The 8,476-nt window shown below is 45.0% G+C and overlaps 1 non-coding gene across 1 annotated transcript; it reads left to right on the forward strand.

The window, feature by feature from the left end:
• Positions 1-7,998: 7,998 nt before the first annotated feature.
• Positions 7,999-8,117, forward strand: LOC145403341 (5S ribosomal RNA). The gene has a single exon (XR_013897980.1). It is a non-coding gene; the product is annotated as a 5S ribosomal RNA (ribosomal RNA).
• The last annotated feature ends 359 nt before the right edge of the window (positions 8,118-8,476 follow it).

Consider the following 8,476-nt stretch of genomic DNA (forward strand, 5'->3'; position numbering starts at 1 on the left):
CTATGCTGTCAGCTGAATATATGTGGCTGGATTTAGCTGTAATTTGATGAGTGTTCTTGGTCTGTAGAGGGATATGGCGACAGTATTTACTCTGAGGCTCCTATGACTTAGATTAATTAAATTGTATTGTTTATTTTACGTAGAATACTTGTAGTAGAGCTGCCCCCGATTTGAAGAGAAATGATGTGGTTGATTTTTGTAGACTTTCTGAAACTTGTGTATAAAGTTTGTTAGACTAGTAGGCAGGGATGTGTTTGGGTATTAGGAAAGATGAGGCAGGTGATGAAGTGGTGCAGGGAGGGTGGGGTGAGGCAGGCAAGGAGGGTGGGAGGGAGTGGTGTGAGGCAATAAGTGGTGCAGGGAGAGAGGGTGGGAAGGACTGGAGTGAGGTAGGCAGGCTACAGACATTAAGTGGTTCAGGGAGTGAGTGAATAGGGTAAAGCAAACAGAAGCAATATGTATTGTAGGGAGTGAGTGAGTTGACTTGGGTAGGGGGGAGTGGAGTTATGTGAGTTAGGGAGGGAGGGAGTGGTGTGAGTTAGGGAGGGAGGGAGGAAGTGGTGTGAGTTAGGGAGGGAGGGAGGAAGTGGTGTGAGTTAGGGAGGGAGGGAGGGAGGGAGTGATGTGAGTTAGGGAGGGAGAGAGGGAGGGAGTAGGGTGGGGTAATAAGGCACGTAGGTGGAGAGGCAGGTGGCAAGGTCTACCACTGGACTAATTTAGTTCAAAACACAACTGCCGTCCGGTGCTGCTGGCCCGTTGCACCACCATTACTTTACATGATTATTATATTCCAACCACCGTATTCTTAACAGACTCTAACATATCTTCCTTAACGGTTTATTTTGCATTTTACACCTGATTATTTTCATATATCATTTATATTTTTATATCAACACAGTTTGGATAAATGGTGTTGGACTATATCACCGTATCCAGTAAAGAGATACACAGGTATGGAAATAGAGTCAGGGAGTTTCCTTATCTCACAAGAACGCTGGACCAGGAGTAGATAGTGTTTCCAGATTTTTTTCAACGCATTAATAATTTAAAGCTGAAGTAGATAACTTTAGATAAGAATGGCATTTGGCGCTTTGCTTCTCGTGCTCTAATGCTTGGTTATTGCGCTGTATTTGTGATATTATGAATCAAAGTTCGAACATAAGTATGGAAGTCTGTCCACCGGGTCCTGTAACCCATTAATCCTTTCTGCACGAGGATGCACATAAGTATTTTACTCTTGCCACCGCAGAACGATTACATTATTAGTTAAGCCCTTTCGTACTGAAAGGAATAATGAAGGCTACATTTAACGCCAGAGTTTTAAAAGTCTGATCCGAACATTATCATCTAGATGTAGAAAGGTAGAAAGAAAGTCTCCATAACAGGCAGGTAATCTCAGAACCTGTTGTCGTCCATATGTCTGTCTATTCTCTCTGATGTGGTTGTGAAGGGTCTGGTAGCAGCTGGAGTGAAGACAAACGTATATAGGCCTGCAAGCAATCTTAGACACTGTGTTAGTTTAGGAGTGTATCAATGTGACCTTCAGTGACGTCATATTCTCCCGGGAAATGTATTGCACACTAGTGCCAGCTCACCTTACCCAGGAAGGCCTTTATCACATATAGATCTGACCTAATATTTATGAAGCATTGTAATTTACTAAAGGATAAACAGGCATCAGTAAGAATCTGTTATCACGGTTCGTTTTAGTTTTGTCATTTTCTCACTTTAATATTCACTTTAATTTGACTGAGAATTTGTTTAGTAATTAAATGAGTGAAAATGTAAGTCCAAACAATCAATATTAGCTAAAAGGAAAATAAGACCAAAAAGGCTTATAAATACGACTGCTGGTGTATGTAGAGCAGCGAGCGCTTATTTATGATGTTTCCCTGGACAAATAAGGACGACCACACACACACACACAAAAAGATATATGTGAATTTAAAGTCAGAAACATGTTCTCATCCCTGACTCAGAGTTCACCCCGGGGTTACTGGGGTTACTAGTCAGCAGATTTAGCACTCTTGTGTCTGAGTAGTGTTGTAATACTCCGTAGTTATTCCCTTTCAGTGTCATTATGCAGAAATATCATCATCATCATCATCATTCCGACGATCCCTAACTACTGCTACTAATTCTAATACCACCACCGACACCCGTTATCTTCCACATTCATTACTCCCTTCAATGTGAAGATACTTTTAATCATATCCCTGCTACTACCAGACGATTTTATTCAGCCAGGGAGACCCATAGGAGGGAAGGGGTTACAGGAGGCTATATATAACCCTTCCATAGAAAAGAATCTCACCTTAAAAATAAATAAAAGTCCAGAGGTTCCATGGCAATGATAAGATATATAAATACGTCATCGGATTTCAGGAGTTAAAAATAATGACTGTACTTCATGTGGCCTAAAAGGGATCGGTCATAGGTTTACAGCGTTAAGTGAAAGTTGCTTTTTGTGCGAATCCCGGGTAGTGAAGGTTGAAGGCGGGAGTGAGGGCGAGGGGAAGGGGGTGGGGGCAGGAGGGTTCAGCTTCCGGGTGTTGGGGCAGGGTGGGTGAAGGGGAGGAGGGAGGGGAGGCTTTGGTGTGAGGGACGAAGTGGATGGTGAATAATTATCAAGTCCTGTGTTATTGGGAGCATGAAAATGTGAGAGAGTAAGTCTTTTGAGGGTCGAGTTTGCAGGTAACCTAAATAGGAAGTGAGGTCAGTAGACAGTGTGATGGGCGGTGGTTGTGAGGTGAGAAAAGTATGTGGGAAAGGTGAATAGGAAGTGTGAGGTGAGTAGAGAGTGAGGAGCACAAGAACAGACATAGTAAGGAAAAAATGTGACTACTGTGTGAGAGGAGAGGTATAAATGTGTGAGGTGTATATATGTGAGGAACATAAGGGAGAGAGTGATGTGAGTATTGGAGAAGAAATGTGAGGACGGTTTATCCCACACACATTCCGTCCGCATTCACAGTACAGGGCTCAATCCAATGGTCTGGTGGCGACCACACACGCACTCATTGCTGTCTTAACGCCACAGGCCAGTCCTAGTGAGAGACGGTCAAGTGTGGATGGTTATGGCTGGTCCTATGACAAAAAAGGAACTCGACGTACTTGCAGTTGCAGCTATTGCAGTTACCAATACCAGAGCTGTCCCGACTCTCGTGGGGTTGATGGTATCAGTATTACCTCTCACAAGTGTCTATAATAATTTTGAGAATAATAGAATCGACCTTGAGAAGGTTAAGAGGGAACGTTATTGACGGAAAATACAGTTAAAGATAAGTAGAAAGGACTGTAAGTTGATGTAAACAATGACAAAGAATAAAGGTACGGGAAGAACAAGGCACCATGACACGCAAGGATTACGATTAAAAACTGAAAGTTTCTCACCAGTAAAAGAATTAAGTGAAAAAGACATTGTGAAAGTTAGAGTAGGGAATGTTGATTAAATTTAGTTTCTTATCCTTAGCCAATCTATAGGCGTTAAACATATCTGACCTAACATTGTCCTCTGTTAATATGGATCTTCTTCGTAAATTTCGATGAACTCCTTCCAAAACCTCGGATCATCTCAGTTTGTACATACTGTGGCTGGCGTGTTGACTGGACACTGCTACCGGGTGCTGGACTGAAATGGTCGGCCTCATGCCCACACACGCTCAAACCCGCCTGAACCGGATACTGCCCGGATGGTGTCAACCTGTCAGCATTAGATTGGGGGATACGGCCTCAACAACCCACACACGATCAGTTTGGCCTGAACAAACCTCTTTGTGCAGTTTGTACAGGCCGGCCTGAGCGTGTATGGGACTGATGGGACAATAAAATGCAGCTTAGGTAGTGCGATGAACGGACTGGCGAGTGGAGACGGAAATGTGAGGTGAAAGTGGATAGCGGTGTGAGGAAAGTGTTGACAGATGGACATTGTGTCAGGTTTATGATGTCATGTGGACACTGTTACATTGCTGGAGGTATAGGCAATGTTATAATGATTTTGGTAGTTGGTGAGAAAATGTGAACTTGTTTTGGTGAATAGATAGGACTTTTCCTTTTTTATTAATGGGGAAAACACTGATGAAGATGGACATGAAAAAAAAAAAAAACTTTGATGCATGGACATATATAAAAACTGTTTGGGTTATATGGTTTAAAAATGTGAAAATTCTTTTTGATATATGGATATATGTAAAAACCGATTCGACAAATGGATAGGAAATCTCAAAGCCGATGTAGTGAATGGAAAGGAAATTTAGAAAGTATTGGGTAGATGAATAGAAAGTATGAAAACTTTCATTGAAGGGATAGGAAATCTAAAAACTTTATTATGAGAGAGGGTCTGAAATGTAAAAACTGTTGTGGTGGATATTTATGAAATGTAGAAACCGTGTTGGTGAATGAGCAGGAAAATTAACTGTTCTGAAGGTTGAATAGGAAGTGAGAAGAAAGAATGATGGAAAGTGAGGACAGAAGGACATTGTGTTTACGAGTGAGTGTGTGTGTGTGTGTGTGTGTGTGTGTAGATATTCGCCCCGCACATGTAGGGGCACGGGCAAACAGAGAGCCCGTCAGGGAAAAGGCGGAATCAAGCTCTCGAATCAGAGCAAAGCGGGAACAGCAGGCTGAAGGACGAGGGGAAAAGCGGCAGGGGCAGGGGAAGGTGGGATGGTCGGTGGTGAAAACGGCTGCCCGATGATCGACAAGCACGACGGGGCAGCAGGCGGAAGGAAGCAGAAGAGGCTGCTGGGCAAAAAAGCACCTCAAGTCTGCCCATCAGAGTCCGAGATGTCAGTGTACTCGGAGTCGCGATCTACATCCTCGTACAACTCTAGCTCTCCCGAGTCCCTAAGGCGAGGTGGAACGCCTAACTGGGAGTCTTGAAGGACTCGGCCAAGAGCTAGAGTTATGCCGCGTTCGATCCTGGCGGCGATGAGCTCACGAGTACACGCAGCATCGTCGGACTCAGCAGAGGATTGCAGAACAAGGGCAGGTGAGGGGCTTGCAGGCGGCGGATCGGTGGCGGAAGTTGTGAGATCCACTCCCTCAGCAGCAGGTGAAGAAACGGGGGTGGAAGGGCCCTCGACGTCGCGGTGGTCGGGCGAAACGGGGACGGCAGCCCTTTCCCCCTCGGCTGCAGACGGCAAGAAGTGGATCTCAGCAACGATGGTGATGGTGTCAAGCTCCACGGCCGTGATCGGTGCCGGGTCGGTAGGGGGAGAGACAGACGAGCCAGTCGCCCTGTTGAGGGGTCCGTCCAGGCACAGCCGTTTGCGCGGTGTACAGCGGGGCCGAGGTGGAGGTGGCCGGGACTTGGGCTGCTCAGGAGGCAGCCGGGGACGACGATCTGGACGAGGGGCTGAATGTACGTCTCCGACAAAGCTCTGGGGGATGACAAGTCTTGGTAGCCCGTTCTCCTCAAAGATCTGAGGGAGGAGAACGTGCAACAGAGCCTTGTCGCCCCCACAAAAAGCCTGTGCCGTAGCGACGCACATCGAGACCAGGAGATTAGTCTCCCCAGAACACCCAGGACCACGAGACTGGCGTCTCTGGGCCGTGGGGTGCCGCCGTGCTTGGGCAGAGCCCTGCACAGCAGCACCTCCCGGCCCAGTGACATCCGTAGCCTCGGGACCCTTGGGTGACTGACGGAGCCGAAACTCCACAGCCTCACCCTCGCCAAGAGAGCGCCGAAAGTGTCGGGGGTTAGGTGCAACGATCTCGAGTCTGTGCACGAAAACATCAGCACCGGTGTCCCGGCGCTTGATGAAGCCGTACCCAGACTTCACGTTGAACCACACCACCGCACCTGTGATCTTCGTGACTCCCGGGGGCTTGGATCTACTGCTGGATGCCCCCCTCAACGGGTCGTAGGCGGTGGCAGTAGATCGCTGGTCGGGCATAGCTGGTGAAGTCTAGGGGTTCCGCAAGCCAAGTTTCACTAAGACGGCAGTGATCCTCCCACAGCTGCTAGACCGGAACTGAATAAATTAAATATTGCGAGGATTCGAACCAGCGCTTGCAACTGCGTGAGTACAGCAGCTTACCAAGTGAGCCATTTGAGTGAATGTTACGAGTGTTGTGCTGATACAAAAACAGGAAGTGAGGGGGCAAGCCTATGCATTGTTGGGCGGACAGGAAGCGTGAGGAATCGGAATGATGGATGGATTAGAAGTGCAAGGCTTATACTGCTGAGTGGATAGGGTACTACGTGGATAAAAGGAAGAAACTATCCTATTATACCAAGTGTGTACATTGTGGATACCAGTTCATATTAATGGGTGGGAAGCAGGTGATTAAGTGGAAGAAATACTCACAGGTTGAAATTGTGTTTCTCGTATTGCTGAAGATAGTATTTCAACATGTGGGTGAAATATCGTCCAATTAAACAATCCACGATATTGTGAAACCAAGGCCTGATGTAGATAAAACTAAGAGATTTAGGAAGTATTTAAATAAACAATATGAAATGCTTGTGTGGAAAGATTTGTTCCAAGATAGCCACAGAAAAGTTACGGTAAAAGGGAAGGTGAAAATTGACAGATTCTGAATTATGTTATTATTTTCTCTCGCTCTTTTCATCAGAGATATAAGTATGCTTTAGGAATAGCAGTTTACAATATAATAAACAAAACAGCTCCGAACTGGCAATTCTCGCACCCCGAAGTACGTGAAATCAATACTGCCAATACAAGACAATAGCAGCATATGTACGTCCCCAAAACAAACACTAGCATCGGAGCAAAATCCCTTATAGTGGCTGGACCTAAATTCTAGAACAGTCTGCCATCCAATGTTTCCAGTACTCATACAATAAATTCCTTTAGAAAACAGCTGAAAATTGTTCTTTTAAACACCCTGTTTAAACAATAAATTTTCTACATAATGCCCCCTGCCATGACAACACGTTCGTATATCCTGTAGGCCTATATGTATGTACAGATGTCTGTGTGTATGTGTACATGTATGTACATGTGTGTACGTGTGTGTATGCGTATGTATGTACTGTATATGTATATGTATGTGTACAATACATGTGTATATAGGTGCATATGTGTGTGTGTATAACTACGTATATGTATGTATGGTTATATATATATGTACAGCTCCGTTCAGAAGTTCGTACTACACCCAAAGTGGAAGGCTCAAGCCTCGGTCCGCTCTTTCTGGACGACATGTTAATACCCCGAACCTCTCGCCACCACAGACAGAGCAGCAAGTACCGGAACAGTTTCAGTCACACGACGAATGCGAAATTTGAGATGAAACGGATATTTATATAGATATTGGCAAGTATGATTACATATTAATGAAGGAAATACGTGGACAAAATGCGGTTGTGATGAAAATATGTATACAAATAACAAGTTACAATACACAAATAGAGGGAAATGAAGAAGTCTGATATGAATCAAAAAGTGATTTGTGAGTTGACTATTCTCCCACTGAAACACACACACACACACACACACACACACACACACACACACACACACACACACACACACACACACACACACACACACACACACACGCGCACACACACACACACACACACACACGCACACACACACGCACACACACACACACACACACACACACACACACACACACACACACACACACACACACAAACGTAAACACAAACACACAAGAACAACAACAATAACAACAACAGCCACCATCACGACCGTCTCCGCCACCTACCACCACCCACCACCACCACCGTCACCCACCAACACCCACAATCCACCACCACCGCCGCCGCCGCGACCACCGACCACCACCACCGACGCATTAACAAGTCGCATATGGAGGTAAAGACACTGAAATAGTTTACTTCATCCGTCCTGTTTGTGTGGGAAGGCCAAGGAACACATTATATTTATTACGTGTGAGTGACCTTGCTCCTCGTAGGCGGTGGAAAATATATAAGGATAATTATACAGATGTTTTCAAACAAAAATAGACAATTTCATTTTTATTTCTGTTTTTTTAGTCTATATATATGGCCATACCACGTTGAGTACACCGCTTCCCGTCCGATCAGCGAAGTTAAGCAACGTTGGGTCTGGTTAGTACTTGGATGGGTGACCGCCTGGGAACACCAGATGCTGTTGGCATCCCTACGTGTCAAGTGGGGTTGGTGGAGGATTAGTGCCCCTCCCTGTAAAACAATTAACTCTAAGCCCTTGGCCACCCCGTTTGGGATACATGGCGTCTGGCAATGAATGAATGATATATATATATATATATATATATCATCATCAGCTGTTTGAGTATCCACTGCAGGACCGGCCTATCCCGACCGAAGTCGGGAGATATATATATATATATATATATATATATATATATATATATATATATATATATATATATATATATATATATATATATATATAGTACAGTGGTAAAGTGTGCGTTTTCGTACACTGAAGAACTAGGGTTCGCGCCCCGCCACGGTAATAAACTTTGGGAGCGT

Source organism: Coenobita brevimanus, chromosome 6 (genome assembly GCF_032717465.1).
Source record: "Coenobita brevimanus isolate Jiangsu-jjx chromosome 6, ASM3271746v2, whole genome shotgun sequence".
Classification (NCBI taxonomy): domain Eukaryota; kingdom Metazoa; phylum Arthropoda; class Malacostraca; order Decapoda; family Coenobitidae; genus Coenobita; species Coenobita brevimanus.